This window comes from Gastrolobium bilobum, unplaced genomic scaffold (assembly GCF_033153095.1).
Source record: "Gastrolobium bilobum isolate Gb01-03AN ecotype WA unplaced genomic scaffold, APGP_CSIRO_Gbil_v1 utg728, whole genome shotgun sequence".
In the NCBI taxonomy this organism is placed as follows: domain Eukaryota; kingdom Viridiplantae; phylum Streptophyta; class Magnoliopsida; order Fabales; family Fabaceae; genus Gastrolobium; species Gastrolobium bilobum.
In genome coordinates, this window is record NW_026899225.1 from 65243 (window position 1) to 83317 (window position 18075).

At 36.4% G+C, this 18075-nt stretch overlaps 1 long non-coding RNA gene across 2 annotated transcripts; it reads right to left on the minus strand.

Moving 5' to 3' along the window:
* Nucleotides 1–1601: 1601 nt before the first annotated feature.
* LOC133288595 (uncharacterized) lies at nt 1602–17937 on the minus strand. Of its 2 annotated transcripts, XR_009748379.1 has the most exons (4): nt 17856–17913; nt 16879–16966; nt 2433–2520; nt 1602–2024 (listed from the first exon to the last, which is right to left on the minus strand). It is a non-coding gene; the product is annotated as an uncharacterized LOC133288595 (long non-coding RNA). The 2 variants fall into 2 exon arrangements; XR_009748378.1 differs by lacking the exon at nt 16879–16966 and having other exon boundaries at nt 17856–17937.
* Between the last annotated feature and the right edge of the window lie 138 nt (nt 17938–18075).

Sequence of the window (18075 nt, forward strand, 5' to 3'; positions counted from 1 at the left end):
TCCAGAAATGTGACTCAAAAGCTATTTGGTAGGCTTGATTTCATGGAAGGATTGATTTTTTATGAATTTTTAGAACTTATGCCTCCTTCCCCCTACAATAGGTTTATATGCATTTGCCAGTTTTGCACAAGTAGATATCTTTTTTCTGAGGAGGAAGCAGTCCAAATTTGGTCCTAGAAATCGAATTTGGGTCTAATTTTTTTGCACTCATGCTTGGAAAAACCATATCTTAGTTTTCCCAAAGTTTCATAATTTTTCTCCGTGGGTCTAATTTAAAGAGGCAAAAATTGAGAAAATTCGAAAAAATAGAAAATCCTATCCAGACATCGAATTTTGATATGTTTTTCTCAGGCATCCATACTTAAATATATCCAACATCCCCTCCAAGTTTCATTGGATTTCATGGAAGGATTGATTTTTAATGAATTTTTAGAGCCTATGCATCCTTCCCCCTATAATAGGCGTATATGCATTTGCCAGTTTTGCACAAGTAGATATCTTTTTTCTCAGAGGAAGCAGTCCAAATTTGGACCTAAAAATCAAATTTGGGTCTGATTTTTTGCATGCATGCTTTTAAAAACCATATCTTAGTGTTCCCGAAGTTTCATAATTTTTCTCCGTGGAACGAATTTAATATTCATTTTTAAAAAGCAAAAAATTGAGAAAATCCGAAAAAATGTAAAATCCTACCCAAGCATCGACTTTTGAATTGGTTTTCTCATGCATCCATACTTAAATATATCCAACATCTCCTCCAAGTTTCATTGGATTTCATGGAAGGATTGATTTTTAATGAATTTTTAGAGCCTATGCATCCTTCCCCCTATAATAGGCGTATATGCATTTACCAATTTTGCCCAAATAAATATCTTTTTTCTGAGGAGGAGCAATCCAAATTTGGACCTAACAAATGGGGCGGAACAAGTTGACCTCAAGTTGACCTGCCATTTGATGGTAGGTTAAAAACATCAACCCATCCCGTTTTGATGTTTGTTGACAGGTCAACCCGTCTAAAATATAAAATAAAAAATTATTAATTTTATGACATAACATATTTTCATTTCACATTCTCATTAGTTTTTTTTTTTCCAATCTCAAGTCTAAATATAAGTTAATATTCTTTTAGACATTTTTTATGAATTTACTTTTGACTCTATATATGAATAACTCTTGTTATAATTAAAAAATTTCTTTTTATTTTTTCTAAGAGAGTACTAATGTAACATCCCCATCTCAATTCGGTTCAATTAACATTTACATGATATTTAAACATGCATCAGCAAAAATTTTACTTAATCTTTTAACTCGATTAGCTGAAGTACAAACTAACTTTTTTTCTTTCCTTTTAATTCCCATGATATATTGCAACACATACATACTTTCTTTCTTTTCTTTCATTCTCTAATACATTTATCATCAATGACCATAGTCAAAGATCATATACCATCAGGATATGACCACGTGTCATTCCAGAAAGCGTCTCAAATCGAATAGAGCTCCATTTGTTTCTTGGATGAACGGGGATATAATCACACTCTCATAATGTCCTAATAAGCACATGCATCATAATATATCAGATATATATAACATATGACTATAAAACTCATCCATGGGCGCATGCATACAAGGTTCTGTGCCTCTAAATCTAACAGCATACAATAATCACACATCAGAATATATCTCATCTCATAATAATGCCTTAATACTAAAATGTACATGCATTAAACATCACATATACAGGCCATATACATAACTCTGGATCAGACATCATGATCCCCAAATAAATAGAGCACAAATACAACAGTACATGCTCTCTAAAAATAACATCTATAATAAATAGTAGCCTCCGCTACCCAAAACTCCATATCCTCATGCTAGCACCCCTAGCCACGGGTAGGGTCCTTGTCTCGTGAGGGCTCATCAGCTAACTGCGTATTTGAAATCATATCCCCAGACGAGGTGAGAGACGAATCTCTAGTAAGCTCCAAGTTTATAGAGAACTCTTCATACCCTGGGCCCACTTTCTGCATGACAGTCAGATACATAACATAGAAAACATCATATATCATACTGTACTGAACATATCTCATATAACATCTCTGAAGTACGTAGTCATTCCCCAAGGACCTCTCTCCAAGTGAAAATCGACATACTTATTCCCAATAATCTCTCTCTACATGGAATATCTCATATTTCATTGGTGTACACCGTTATTCCCAAGGGTCTCTCCCATACATGAAGTTGATGCACACTGATTCAATGGCCAAGAATCATCATACATATCACATAAAACATGTCATATCACATCATCATATAGCTCTATATGAATGCATCTATATCATATATCTCATACATATCATACAACCCGACTATAGTTCATACACTATTGCAGAACACAAAGTAGAAGCGAATCCCTTAAACATAGAGCTTACCTCTCGAAACTGTATAAATGGCCTACTTGAAATATGAGTTACCTAGCCTCCTCTGATGTAGGATCCTCAACAAAACTCGTAGGCGCACCTAGAATAGGAAATTTACACAAATATCAATAAAATGATTCAAAGCAAAGTAATTAACCAGACACACCAATTTTCTTTTAACATAACCATATTAGACCATTGGTGGGTGGTTCTTTGTTCAACAGATCCCCACATAATTCCACACATTTACCTAGTCTTAGGATAGTCTTGAAAGGCCTTCAGAATACTCATTACTCCTCTTAGCACCTTAAAGCCTATTTTTCTCAATTTAAAGCAGAGTGCCCCTTACAAAGGAGTTATAAGATTTCTCTTTATCTAGTGCCTAAACCCAAGTTTAAACACCTATATATAAAAGTGTTCTCACTTTGCGAAATAGTATCTCCGAACGTATACTTCCTTTGAAAATAGCCAAAACTCATTTTAAGGCCATACAAAGGAGCTACCTTATTTTCTTTTGTCTTTCACCAAAGCGAAGGTTCATACACCTTAGAACATTATTCCATGCATAAAAGTGTGCTCGCTTTGCAAAATAGTAAATCCTAGCCCCTACCTCCTTTGAAAATGGCCATATTCACATATAAGGCCCAAAGAAGAAATTTATTGATTTTTCTTTTTATCTAACCCAACCAAAAGTTTAAACATCTAATCATATAGTCCTTAGACCGTATAAGTGCTCGCTAGCACAAACAATCACTCTTAAAACATACTTCCTTTATAAATGGCTAAGAGGCACATAAAGGAAACTATGCCAATTTCATGATTCCAATGCTTTAGTCCATCAAATTCAAGCTTATCATACACATCTAATCCAAGATTCATTATTCATGATTTCCCAAGGTTCCACAGTTAAAGCACATAGGCCTCAAAGTGGCATTTTCACAACCAAGGAATTCTTCAATCATTTAACTCCTACACTCTCCCAAAGCCTACACATATGTCCAAATTTAATTTGCATTTCAAACTCCTATTTCCCCCTTAGGGTCGAACATGTATAGGAAAGAAGCCCAAACCAAGTGTTCTTACCTCTAATCAACAATCCAAGGCCCAAAGATCATCCACCAAGCTTGGCTCATCAAAAACCCCACTTTCTTGACCTTATGAATAGTGCCACGAAAATGGAAAGGGGAGAAACTCTTCACACTCTCAATTTCAGCCCAAACCAAGTACTGGAATGGATTCCTAAGGTGTTCTAATATTAAAATCGTGTAATGCACTTTTGTAATTGGTTGAGTGAGGATAGAGAAATCAAGAAGGGAAGAAACATGAAAACCTAACTCTAATGGAGAGGAAGGGGGTCAGCCAAGAGGAGAGAGAAGAGAAAGGAGGTGAGGGAATAGTGTTTCACTTAAGCCACTTGCTCTTATAAGACATATGGTCATTTAACGGATGTTTTCTTCTCAATTAAATTCATTTAACTTTACCAGGTATTCACTTAAAGCTACGGATGTAATTTATTTTTCTGAGTGTATTTACATTCACTTATATTTCATAAGGAATATTTTAAGCTATTCACAGATGAATTCAGACACTTTCCGAAAATATGCACTATGAATTACTAACTTTTGGCCTAAAAATGACTTGTATGACATATATTGGACTATACTGTAAAACTTAAGATTTCGGGACTCTACCGGATGCCTAAACGGCGGTACAAAATATTCGGCAGAAACACGTTTTACGAGATTTTCTCAAAAAGTGTCAGACTACACAATTCTCTTTTCCAAACTCATATTTGGCATCAAAATTGCCAAATTAGGTCTCTAACATCATTATGCTCATTTTCGAGCTCTACCAATTGCTACACAGCAGTGCAGAATACCCAGCAGAAGTCACTGTTCATGACCTTGTCATGATTACAGTCAAAACACTAGAGATCACGTACTAAATCTAATTATGACATTTAAATCCTTAACTAAGATTTACCAGTTGAGCTCATTATAACTAAGATAAAAAAATGAATATCATAAAAGCTTAGTGACAAAAAAATACTACCTAATAGTAAAAAAAAATTACCCACGGGCCAACTTGCCACAACCCACCTCCAACCCGTTTTGACCAATAGCTAAGCGGGTTCGGGTGGGTTGGTGGGTTTAGATATATAACCAACCGCCTCGTTTTGGCGAATAGGCATATTGACCGTCGGGTTCAACCCATATTGTCAACTCTATCTCTCGCACTCTCTTTTTTTCGTTTAATTTTTGTTCTTTGAGTTGTAACTGGACCGAGTTGAACTTGCAGCCCTAAAAAGCTGAATTTTCATCTGCGAAATGTTGATGTGACGAAAATAACAATGAAAATTGTGAGAAATAAGTTTTTGTCATGAAAAATTAGTCATGATTTTCCCATCGTGTGGGATTTTCAAAATACCACGTGGGGTGGTAATGTTAGTTGGGAATTTTGTTTACAATTTAAAATCCTGAGAAAGTAAGAATCCCAAGAAAATTTTCACTCTCTTGTACCAAATGTGGGCAAATAAAATTTTCAATGTCAGTTTTTCAGGAATCTTAAATTTATCCACATACCAAACGTCGCTGAATGGCTTACAACACTGCAACAAGCTCAAATAATAAGAGATAAATCAGATTGCAAGATGAGAGTTTTCATACCAAAAAATGAATGGACTTGGAAAATACTAACCCACATCATATTGGGGCAGGCCTGAGCGCAAAGTAGTTTCAGTCTGAAATCGAAGAGATACTAAGTTGTTTCAAGTGGCCCAGTACTCCAACTTTGCCTTTAAGCCTTTTCGCGGATGCAAAGAAATTTTCTTAAAGGCCAGGAATGCCATTTGGCGTAACTTCGCTGAATGCCAAATAATTGAAATCTTATTCACATGCCAATCGGCAACCCATCCTTATTATATATTGTTATTCATATCATTAGACTATTCTTAACGAGAAAATGTTTAATTTTATTAGATAAATAATTTGGATTCATCTAATAAAATTGACATTGCAGGTCGATAATGTCATGTGCATTTTATATATCTTTTGAATAACTATTTTTCCGTGAGACATTTGAGATTCAGAAATCATTTTAAATCGTAATTAATCTAAATCGAATTGGACACACTCACTTATATTCCTTATTGCAGAAGGTATGCGATTATACAAGTCGAGAAGTGGTTCGATTAATAATAGGCACGTTGTATGTGGTTTGACGACATTATTTACTAGTACTATGAATAAAGCTTGCAATAAGGGTTTCAATATTTGAAGAAAATGAGGTTGCAACACACCTATTGTTTAAACCCACTGAGAAAACATGATCCCTTAAGGCGCTTTACGTATACTTACATCCAAGTTGTATTGCACCCCTGTTGATTCAATTCTTGAAACCATCATTGCCAGCTTTATTCATAGAGCGTAAGACGGTGTCTCAATCGATGGGAAATGAGTCAACCCATTTAGAAAACAATTATTACTTCAAGCGCTTTACGTATTCATTGCATCCAAGCTGTGTTGCACCCATATTGCTTCAATTTTTCAAACCCTCAGTGTCGGCTTTCTTCACAAATTCATTAGATAGTGTTTGGTTTCTAAGTTCATCGGATTGTTCGAAGCGTTGGTGGCACAGATTCCACCGCTATCAAATGAACAATTATGGGAGAAATTTTGGTGAAGGTTGCAGTTAGAGATTCGCAATCGGGTTTAACTCATGGACCGACTAATAATATTTGGGCTATGACATTTTTCGTAACATAGGGGGAACTGCACACTTCCAATATCTATATTTAATTCATGTATGTTTACTATTGCATGAGGTATGCGATTATACCAGTCGAGAAATGATTCATTTAATAATAGGCGTGTGGTATGGGGTTCGACATTATACACCAGTACTTTGAATAAAGCTTGCAATAAAGGGTTTCAATGTTTGAATAAAAAAAGGTTGTAGCACACTTATTACATCAACCCACTGAGAAAACATGATCTCTTCAGGTGCTTTACGTGTTCATGGAATCCAATTTATGTTGCACCCCTATTGATTCAATTCTTGAAACCGTCATTGCCAGCTTTATTCATAGAATCAATATATAGTATTTCGTTGATGAGTTTGTCGGAGTATTTGAAAGATGTGGAACTAGTGGTACAGATTTTCCCATCTTCAAATGAACAAGTATTGGAATAATCTATGGGTAGGTTGGGATTAGAGATTCGTAATCGAGTTTAAGTCGTGGACCGACTAATAATATTCGAGCTATAACACTTTTAGTAACAAAGGGGAAATTGCAAACTCCTAATACCTATATAGTGGTGCAACGTAAGGCGGTGTTTCGATCGATGAGAAATGGGTTGATTATTCATGTGTTCATTATTGCAGGCGATATACGATGATACAAGTCGAGAAGCGGTGCATATTAATGCGATACCTATATAGCGGTGCATGTTAATGCGGTACCTCGATCAATGGGAAATGGTTGGATCAATTCATGTATGTTCACTGTTGCATAAGGTTAAACATCATTATATACCGGTACTATGAATAAAAGCTTGCAATAATGGTTTCAATGTTTGAAGAAAAAGGGTTGCAACACACCTATTCCTCCAACCCACTGAGAAAACATGATCCCTACAATCACTTTACATTTTCATTGCATCCAAGTTATGCTGCAACATTATTGCTTCAATTCATGAAACCCTCACCACCAGCTTTTTTCACAGAATCGATACATCGTGTTTGGTTGATTAGTTCGTCGGAGTATTTGAAAAGTTGATAGCAAAGATTCCACCGCTTTCAAATGAAACAGTTTTGGAGTAATTTTTGAGAAGGTTGGGATTACATATTCGCAATCGGGTTTAACTCATGGACCGACTAATAATATTTGGGCTATGAAACTTGTAGTAACAGAGGGGGAATTGAAAACTCCTAATACCTATATAATGGTGCAACATAAGGCGGTGTCTCGATCGATGAGAAATGGGTCAATTAATTCATGTGTGTTCATTATTGTGAACTCCCAATGCGGTGCACGTTAATGCACATGTCTCCATCAATCGAAAATGGTTGGATTAATTCATGTACGTTCATTATTGCATGAGGTTCATCAACATTATATACCGATACTATGACTAAAAGCTTGCAATAAGGGTTTTAATGTTTGAAGAAAAAGGGTTGCAACACACTTATTCCTTCAACCCAACCCACTGAGAAAACAAGATCCCTTCAGGCACTTTACATTTTCATTGCATCCAAGTTATGTTGACACCCTATTGCTTCAATTCATGAAACCCTTACTGCCAGCTTTCTTCACAAAATCAGTAGATCATGTTTGGTTGATTAGTTCGTCAGAGTATTTGAAGGGGTTGTGCCAAAGATTCCACCGTTTTCAAATGAAAAAGTTTTTAAGTAATTTTTAGGAAGGGTGGGAATACATATTTGCAATCGGGTTTAACTCATGTATCGTCTAATAATATTTGGCCTATGAAACTTGTAGAAAAAGAAGGGGAATCGCAAACTCCTAATACCTATAGTGACGCAACGTAAGGCGATGTCTCGATCGATGAGAAATGTTTCGATTAATTCATGTGTGTTCATTATTGCATGTGATATTTGATGGTACAAGTCGAGAAGCAGTTCGACGAATAATAGGCGCCTGGCATGGGGTTCTACATCACTATTAACCAGAAACGTGAATAAAGCTTGCAATAAGGGTTTCAATATTTGAAGAAAAAAGGGTTACAACACACTTATTACTTTAACCCACTTAGAAAACATGATTACCACAGGCGCTTTATGTATTTATTGCATCCATGTTGTGTTGCACCCGTATTGCTTCAATTCTTGAAACCCTCATAGCCAGCTTTTTTTACAGAATCAGTAGATAGTGTTTGGATGATGAGCTCGTCGGAGTATTTGAAGGTCGCACAGATTCCATCGCTTTCAAATGAACAAGTATTGGAGTAATTTTTGGGAAGGTTAGGGTTAGAGATTCGCAATCGAGTTTAATTCCTGGACCGATTAATAATATTCGGGATATGACACTTGTAGTAACAAAGGGGAAATTGTAAACTCCCAATATCTATATAGCGTTGCACAGCAATGCGGTGTCTCGATCAATCAGAAATGGTTGGAATAATTCACATATGTTCACTATTGCGTGAAGTTCAAAATCATTATATATTGATACTCTGAATAAAAGCATGTAATAAGGGTTTCAATGTTTGAAGAAAAAGGGTTGCAACACACTTATTCCTTCAACCCACTGAGAAAACATGATCCCTTCAGGCACTTTACGTTTTCATTGCATCCAAATTATGTTGCAACCTTATTGCTTCAATTCATGAAACCCTAACTGCTAGCTTTCTTCACAGAATCAGTAGATCGTGTTTGGTTGATTAGTTCTTCGGATTATTTGAAGGGTTGGTGGCAACGTAATGCGGTGTCTCGATCGACGAGAAATGAGTCAATTAATTCATGTGTTCATTATTGCAAGTGATATGTGATGGTACAAGTCGAGAAGCGGTTCGACGAATAATAGGCGCGTGGTATGGGGTTCGACGTCACTATAACCAAAACCGTGAATAAAACTTGCACTAAGGGTTTCAATATTTGAAGAAAAAGGGTTACAACACACCAATTGCTTCAACCCACTTTGAAAACATGATTACCCACAGGAGCTTTACGTATTCATTGCATCAATGTTGTGTTGCACCCGTATTGCTTCAATTCATGAAACCCTCATAGCCAGCTTTCTTTACAGAATCAATGGATAGTGTTTGGACGATGAGCTCGTCGGAGTATTTGAAGGTTAGGGGCTTAGATTCCACCGCTTTCAAGTGAACAAGTATTGGAGTAATTTTTGGAAAAGTTAGGGTTAGAGACTCGCAATCGAGTTTAATTCATGAAACGATTAATAATAGTCGGGATATGACACTTGTAGTAAGAGAGGGAAAATTGTAAACTCCCAGTACCTATATAACGATGCACGTTAATGCGGTGTCTCGATCGATGGGAAATTGTTGGATTAATTCATGTATGTTCACTACTGCATGTGTTTCAGCATCATTATATACCGGTACTGTGATTAAAAGCTTGCAATAAGGGATTCAATGTTTGAAGAAAAAAGGTTGCAACACACCTATTCCTTCAACCCACTGAGAAAACATGATCCCTCCAGGCACTTTACATTTTCATTGCATCCAAATTATATTGCAACCCTATTACTTCAATTCATGAAACCCTCACTACCAGCTTTCTTCACAGAATCAGTAGATCGTGTTTGGTTGATTAGTTCATCGTATTATTTGAAGGGTTGGTGGAAAAGATTCCACCGCTTTCAAATGAACAAGTTTTGGAGAAAATTTTGGGAAGGATGGGATTACATATTCGCAAGCGGGTTTAACTTGTGAACCAGCTAATAATATTCGGGCTATGAAACTTGTAGTAACAGATGGGAATTGCAAACTCCTAATACCCATATAGTGATGCAACGTAAGGCGGTGTCTCGATCGATGAGAAATGGGTCGATTAATTCATGTGCGTTCATTATTGCAGGTGATATGCCATGATATGAGTCGAGAAGAGGTTCGACGAATAATAGGCGCATGGTCCGGGTTCGACGTCACTATTTACCAGAACCGTGAATAAAGCTTGCAATAAGGGTTTCAATATTTGAAGAAAAATGGGTTACAACACACCTATTAATTCAACCCACTGAGAAAACATGATTACCCACAGGCACTTTACGTATTCATTGCACCCAAGTTGTGTTGAACCCGTAATGCTTCAATTCTTGAAACCCTCATTGCCATCTTTCTTTACAGAATCAGTAGATAGTGTTTAGTATGAGCTCGTCGAAGAATTTGAAGGGTTAGGGACACAGACTCCACTGCTTTCAAATGAACAAGTACTGGAGTAATTTTTGGAAATGTTAGGGTTAGACATTAAGACCTACTAATAATATTCGGGATATGACACTTGTAGTAACAGAGGGGAAATTGCAAACTCCCAGTACCTATGGAAAAAGGTTGGATTAATTCATGTATGTTCACTATTGCAGGAGGTTCAACGTCATTATATACTGATACTGTGAATAAAAGCTTGCAATAAGGGTTTCAATGTTTGAAGAAAAAGGGTTGCAACACACCTATTCCTTCAACCCACTCAGAAAACATGATCCCTTCAGGCACTTCACCTTTTCATTGCATCCAAGTTATGTTGCAACCCTATTGCTTCAATTCATGAAACCCTCACTGCCAGCTTTATTCACAGAATTAGTAGATCGTGTTTGGGTGATTAGTTCGTCGAATTATTTGAAGGGTTTGTGGCAAAGATTCCTCCGCTTTCAATAGAATGAACAAGTTTTGAAGTAATTTTTGGGAAGGTTGGGATTACATATTCGCAATCGGGTTTAATGGACCAGCTAATAATATTCAGGCTATGAAACTTATAGTAACATCGGGGGAATTGCAAACTCCTAATACCCATATAGTGATGCAACGTAAAGTGGTGTCACGATGGATGAGAAATGAGTCGATTATGCGTTTTCATTATTGCAAGTATATGCGATGATACAAGTCGAGAAGCAGTTCGACGAATAATAGGCGCGTGGTACGGGGTTCGACGTCGTTATTAACCAGAACCGTGAATAAAGCTTGCAATAAGGGTTTCAATATTTGAAGTAAAAAGGGTTACAACACACATATTGCTTCAACCCACTTAGAAAACATGATTACCCACAGGAGCTTTACGTATTCATTGCATCCATGTTGTGTTGCACCCGTATTGCTTCAATTCTTGAAATTTCCCTCATTGCCAGCTTTCTTTCCAGAATCAGTAGATAGTGTTTGGTTGATGAGCTCCTCGGAGTATTTGAAGGGTTGGGGGCACAAATTCCACCGCTTCCAAATGAACAAGTATTGGAGTAATTTTTGGGAAAGTTAGGGTTAGAGATTCGCAATCGAGTTTAATTCATGGATCGACTATTAATATTCGAGATATGACGCTTGTAATAATAGAGGGGAAATTGTAAACTCCTAATACCTATATAGCAGTGCACATTAATGTGATGTCTCGATCGATGGGAAATGGTTGGATTAATTCATGTATGTTCACTATTGCATGAGGTTCAACGTCATTATATACCGATACAGTGAATAAAAGTATGCAATAAGGGTTTCAATGTTTGAAGAAAAAATGTTGCAACACAACTATTCCTTCAACCCACTCAGAAAACATGATCCCTTCAGGAACTTTACCTTTTCATTGCATCCAAGTTATGTTGCAACCCTATTGCTTCAATTCATGAAACCCTCACTACCATCTTTCTTCACAGAATCAGTAGATCGTGTTTGGTTGATTAGTTTGTCGGAGTATTTGAAAGGTTGGTGGCAAAGATTCCACCAGTTTCAAATAAACAAGTTTTGGAGTAATTTTTGGGAAGGTTGGGATTATATATTCGCAATCGGGTTTAACTCGTGGACCGGCTAATAATATTTGGGCTATGAAACTTGTAGTAACAGAGGGGGAATTGCAAACTCCTAATACCTATATAGTGGTGCAATGTAAGGCGGTGTATCGATCGATGAGTAATGGGTCAATTAATTCATGTGTGTTTATTATTACAGGTGATATGCGATGATACAAGTCAAGAAGCGATTCGATGAATAATACGTGCGTGGTACGGGGTTCGACGTCACTAAGTACCAAAATCGTGAATAAAGCTTGCAATAAGGGTTTCAATATTTGAAGAAAAATGGGTTACAACACACCTATTAATTCAACACACTGAGAAAACATGATCCCTTCAGGTGCTTTACGTATTCATTCCATCCAAGTTGTGTTGCATCCCTATTTCTTCAATTCTTGAAACACTCATTGCCAGCTTTCTTCAAAGAATCAGTAGATAGTGCTTGGTTGATGAGTTTGTCAGAGTATTTGAATGGTTTGTGTCACAGATTCCACCGCTTTCAAATGAACAAGTATTGGAGTAATTTTTGGGAAGATTAGCGTTAGAGTTTCGCAATCAAGTTTAATTCATGGACCAACTAATAATATTCGGGATATTAAACTTCTAGTAACAGATGGGAAATTGTAAACTCCCAGTACCTATATAGCGGTGCACGTTAATGCGGTGTCTCGATCGATGGGAAATGATTGGATTAATTCATGTATGTTCACTATTGCATGAAGTTCAACGTCATTATATATCTATACTGTGAATAAAAGCTTGCAATAAGGGTTTCAATGTTTGAAGAAAAAGGGTTGCAACACACCTATTCCTTCAACCCACTTAGAAAACATGATCCCTTCAGGCACTTCACCTTTTCATTGTATCCAAGTTACGTTGCAACCCTATTGCTTCAATTCATGAAACCCTCACTGCCAGCTTTATTCACAGAATTAGTAGACCGTGTTTGGTGGATTAGTTCGTCGAATTATTTGAAGGGTTGGTGGCAAAGATTGCACCGCTTTCAAATGAAACAGTTTTGGAGTAATTTTTGGGAAGGTTGGGATTACATATTCGCAATCGGGTTTAACTCGTGGACCAGCTAATAATATTTGGGCTATGAAACTTGTAGTAACAGAGGGGGAATAGTAAACTCCTAATACCTATATAGTGGTGCAACGTTAGGCGGTGTCTCGATCGATGAGAAATGGGTCGATTAATTCATGTGTGTTCATTATTGCAGGTGATATGCGATGATACAAGTCAAGAAGCGGTTCGACGAATAATAGGCGCGTGATATAGGGTTCGACATCATTATTTACCAGAACTGTGAATAAAGCTTGCAAGAAGTGTTTCAATATTTGAAGAAAAAAGGGTTACAACACACCTATTGCTTCAACCCACTTAGAAAACATGATACCAACAGGAGCTTTACATATTCATTGCATTCATGTTGTGTTGCACCCGTATTGCTTCAATTCTTGAAACCCTCAATGCTAGTTTTCTTTACAGAATCTGTAGATAGTGTTTGGTTAATGAGCTCGTCGGACTATTTGAAGGGTGGGGGCACAGATTCCACCGCTTTCCAACGACAAGTATTGCAGTAAATTTTGGAAAGGTTATGGTTAGACATACGCAATCGAGTTTAAGTCATGAACCGGCTAATAATATTCGGGATATGACACTTGTAGTAACAGAGGAGAAATTGTAAACACCCAATACCTATATAGATGTGCACGTTAATGCAGTGTCTCGATCGATGGGAAATTGTTGGATTAATTCATGTATGTTCACTACTCAATGAAGTTCAACGTCATTATATACTCGTACTGTGAATAAAAGCTTGCAATAAGGGTTCTAATGTTTGAAGAAAAAGGTTTGCAACACACTTATTCCTTCAACCCACTGAGAAAACATGATCCCTTCAGGCACTTTACCTTTTCATTGCATCCAAGTTATGTTGCAACCCTATTGCTTCAATTCATGAAACCCTCAATGCCAGCTTTCTTTACAGAATCAATGGAAAGGTTAGGGTTAGACATACGCAATCGAATTTAAGTCATGGACCGACTAATAATATTCGGGATATGACACTTGCAGTAACAGAGGAGAAATTGTAAACACCCAATACCTATATAGATGTGCACGTTAATGCAGTGTCTCGATCGATGGGAAATTATTGGATTAATTCATGTATGTTCACTACTCAATGAGGTTCAACGTCATTATATACCCGTACTGTGAATAAAAGCTTGCAATAAGGGTTCCAATGTTTGAAGAAAAAGGTTTGCAACACACTTATTCCTTCAACCCACTGAGAAAACATGATCCCTTCAGGCACTTTACCTTTTCATTGCATCCAAGTTATGTTGCAACCCTATTGCTTCAATTCATGAAACCCTCAATGCCAGCTTTCTTTACAGAATCAGTAGATAGTGTTTGGTTAATGAGCTCGTCGGACTATTTGAAGGGTTGGGGGCACAGATTCCACCGCTTTCAAACGACTGGTATTGCAGTAAATTTTGGAAAGGTTAAGGTTAGACATACGCAATCGAGTTTAAGTCATGGACCGACTAATAATATTCGGGATATGAAACTTGTAGTAACATAGGAGAAATTGTAAACACCCAATACCTATATAGATGTGCACGTTAATGCAGTGTCTCGATCGATGGGAAATTGTTGGATTAATTCATGTATGTTCACTACTCAATGAGGTTCAACATCATTATATACCCGTACTGTGAATAAAAGCTTGCAATAAGGGTTTCAATGTTTGAAGAAAAAGGTTTGCAACACACTTATTCCTTCAACCCACTGAGAAAACATGATCCCTTCAGGCACTTTACCTTTTCATTGCATCCAAGTTATGTTGCAACCATATTTCTTCAATTCATGAAACCCTCACTGCCAGCTTTCTTCAAAGAATCAGTAGATCGTGTTTGGTGGATTAGTTCATCGGAGTATTTGAAGGGTTGGTGGCAAAGAATCCGCCGCTTTCAAATCAACAAGTTTTGGAGTAATTTTTAGGAAGGTTGGGATTATATACTCCCAATCGGGTTTAACTCGTGGACCGACTAATAATATTCGGGCTATGAAACTTGTAGTAACAGAGGGGGAATTGCAAACTCCTATTACCTATATAGTGGTGCAACGTAAGGCGGTGTCTCGATCGATGAGAAATGGGTCGATTTTCATGTGTGTTTATTATTGTAGCTGATATGCGATGATACAAGTCGAGAAGCGGTTTGATGAATAATAGGTGCGTGGTATGGGGTTCGACGACATTATTTATCAGAACCATGAATAAAGCTTGCAATAAGGGTTTCAATATTTAAAGAATAAAAGGTTACAACACACCTATTGCTTAGAAAACATGATCCCTTCAGGTGTTTTACGTATTCATTTCATCCAACTTGTGCTGCATCCCTATTTCTTCAATTCTTGAAAGACTCATTGCCAGCTTTCTTCACAGAATCAGTAGATAGTGTTTGGTTGATGAGTTCGTCAGAGTATTTGAAGGGTTTGTGTCATAAATTCTACCTCTTTCAAATAAACACGTATTGGAGTAATTTTTGGAAAGGTTGGGGTTAGAAATTTGTCACCGATGACTACCACTACAGGAGGAGATGAATCACATCACATGGCTTTCTTTATGTTGTACAGTTCACCGATGACTACCACACTTCTCGAGTCTAAGAGTTGATGTGTCTGGGGATTCCATCCCACAATTGCAACCAATGAACACAACCCAACTATTAGGGAAGCAACATGTCCATTACGGTGAGAATTGAGAAATAGTGTATTTTGGGTGAATCAGAATTTTCTATTCTTCTGTTACAAACAAACTCGACTGAACTAACTGCTGCAACCAATAGTGTGCTAATTGCTAAAGCACTCATGGTGTATATCTCTAACAGACAGCAATCATAGATCACAAAAAATCAATCGATTTTCAAACAAACTAAGGATGGTATTAGTACCTGCTCCAAACATGCTGAATGCATAAGTAGTTACACCAGTTTAAGTAAATTCTCAAGGGACTTAACAAATATTTTCTGCATAGTCCCTTCAAATTTTAGGAAACAAAGTGTATGTGTCAGTGAGAGAGAGGTGTCTAGTAGTCTTTTTCAAGAAGTGATAAAATGTAATTAAACAACTAGAATTTTAAACATTAAAACACAGTGTGTAATTGAAACTCTATGCGAGTAAGGTAATTGACAAGAACACCAACGCATCAAACAACTTTCAATAATAATACAAGATCAAATTAATAAGTAAGGTAACAGAGAATCACAATTGTGAAAAATACCAGTAAATTTATGCAGTCCTTTGGTGTGTGCATGATCCGAAAAAAATGCTCACATCAATAAAGGTGTTCCCTAAACTTGTTATGGAATGTAATAATGTTTATGGCTTCTCTTTGTTGTTCTTCTCTTTGGACATACATGTTGTTCCTGGTTGCTTTTAAGTTTTATTTTATTTTTTTCAGGATTTTTTATATGCCTCTAGTTGGTAATCACAAAAAGAAGGCAGTATTGCAGGATTGGTATATAAATTTATGTCATGTAGCTTCTAGTTGCCTTATACATGTTGCCTCTAATTGCTTATACATGTTGCCTCTAGTTGCTTATAAATTTATGTCATCTTATTGCAGGATTGGTCAGAAAAATTTAAAAACAAAAAAAAGAGCTAGAGAGAAAAAAAATGAAGGCTGTTTGATCTAAAGATCATGACAACACTGCATTAAACAGCAGCCCGTGAACTATTTAATAAAATGACTGTGAGGCAAAGTTCGTGCAATAAATTGAATACCAATCCTGCAATAAGAAAAGAAGCTACATGACATAAATTTATCAAAGTCAGCCTTGAGAGACCATGCAGCAAAATTTTAACATGCCAATCAAGCACCACACAGTCACAGACAGATAAAAAATACCAGTATGCACGACCCAAGTATTCCAAGTAGAACTTCTTATCTTATATAACCACACTATAAAAGCATACCTTAATGACAGACATCAAACCAATCTTGAATTGTAAAACTCCTCTGCCTTCACTTTAGGGTCCAAATTTTGAGAATATGAATAGGTAACTAGAAATTTTAAATGATCAAATTAAAGTATATATTGGCATTCTCAAACAAAAATGGTTGAATTAAAAGGACTTATAAGAGCTGACAAATTTCTAAGAGTTATTATGAAGGTTTAGGTGTTCAGTCATTTTGGTAAACACGACAAAGATATATGTTTTGGCGGAATACAGTTTATGCAGTATGTTGGTGTGGTTTATTGGAATGGACAGAAATGCTTGCATCTTTATTCTTTAAGTGTGTCCCCTTAAACACAAGCAAACCAAATCCTTAATGTCAAGGAAAATCTTAGTTTCCCCCCCAAAAAAAGCCTAGTTTGAATTTATTTTCAATTTCAAAAAAATTTATATTGAATCAACCAAGAAAGAAGGTAATTTTTTTTATTTCCCTCCTCTTTTTTCTCGTTTAGCTGATATATACGTCCAGTAAGTTAACAATAGTTTCAACGTCAAATAACCCACCCTACGTATCACCAAAAAAAAATGTTGGAATGAAAATCAACTAAATTAAGAAAAATACATAAGGAAAATGATGCACGTAGTGAAGAACATACATATTCTAGAGACATTAGGATCATCATCCTGAATTTCATCCGCAACTCTTAAAATTTCATCGATATCCCTATTTTTTATAATGATATATACCGAACAAGGAGCGATATCGACGTGATCACCACAACCACATAAATTTAAACAATGCGACTTAGAAAACAATCACAGTGACAGGCACCCAATTAGAAAATAAAACAGAATTTACGGAAAAAGTAAAAGGGCAAATCAAAGCACATGCTAATAAGCAACAAAGAAATCAGATACTTCAGTGGCGTATTAACGCTTCTATGAAGATTTTTGAAAGAACAACATAAAAAAGAACGAAGAAAATGAGGATTTACCTGAGATTAGGAAAATGGAAGAGGAGGCTAGGGTTACCGGCGGCGGCGTCTCTCTCTCAACTCGCAAAGAAGACCGTTAGTATTGAACCCTACTTATTGAAATTTATCTTTTGAAATGACAATTCTATCCACCAAATAAATGATAAGAAAAACTATAAACAAAATAAAATAAAGAAAATAAATTTTTAAAACAATATATTTACAATATAATTTTTTTAAT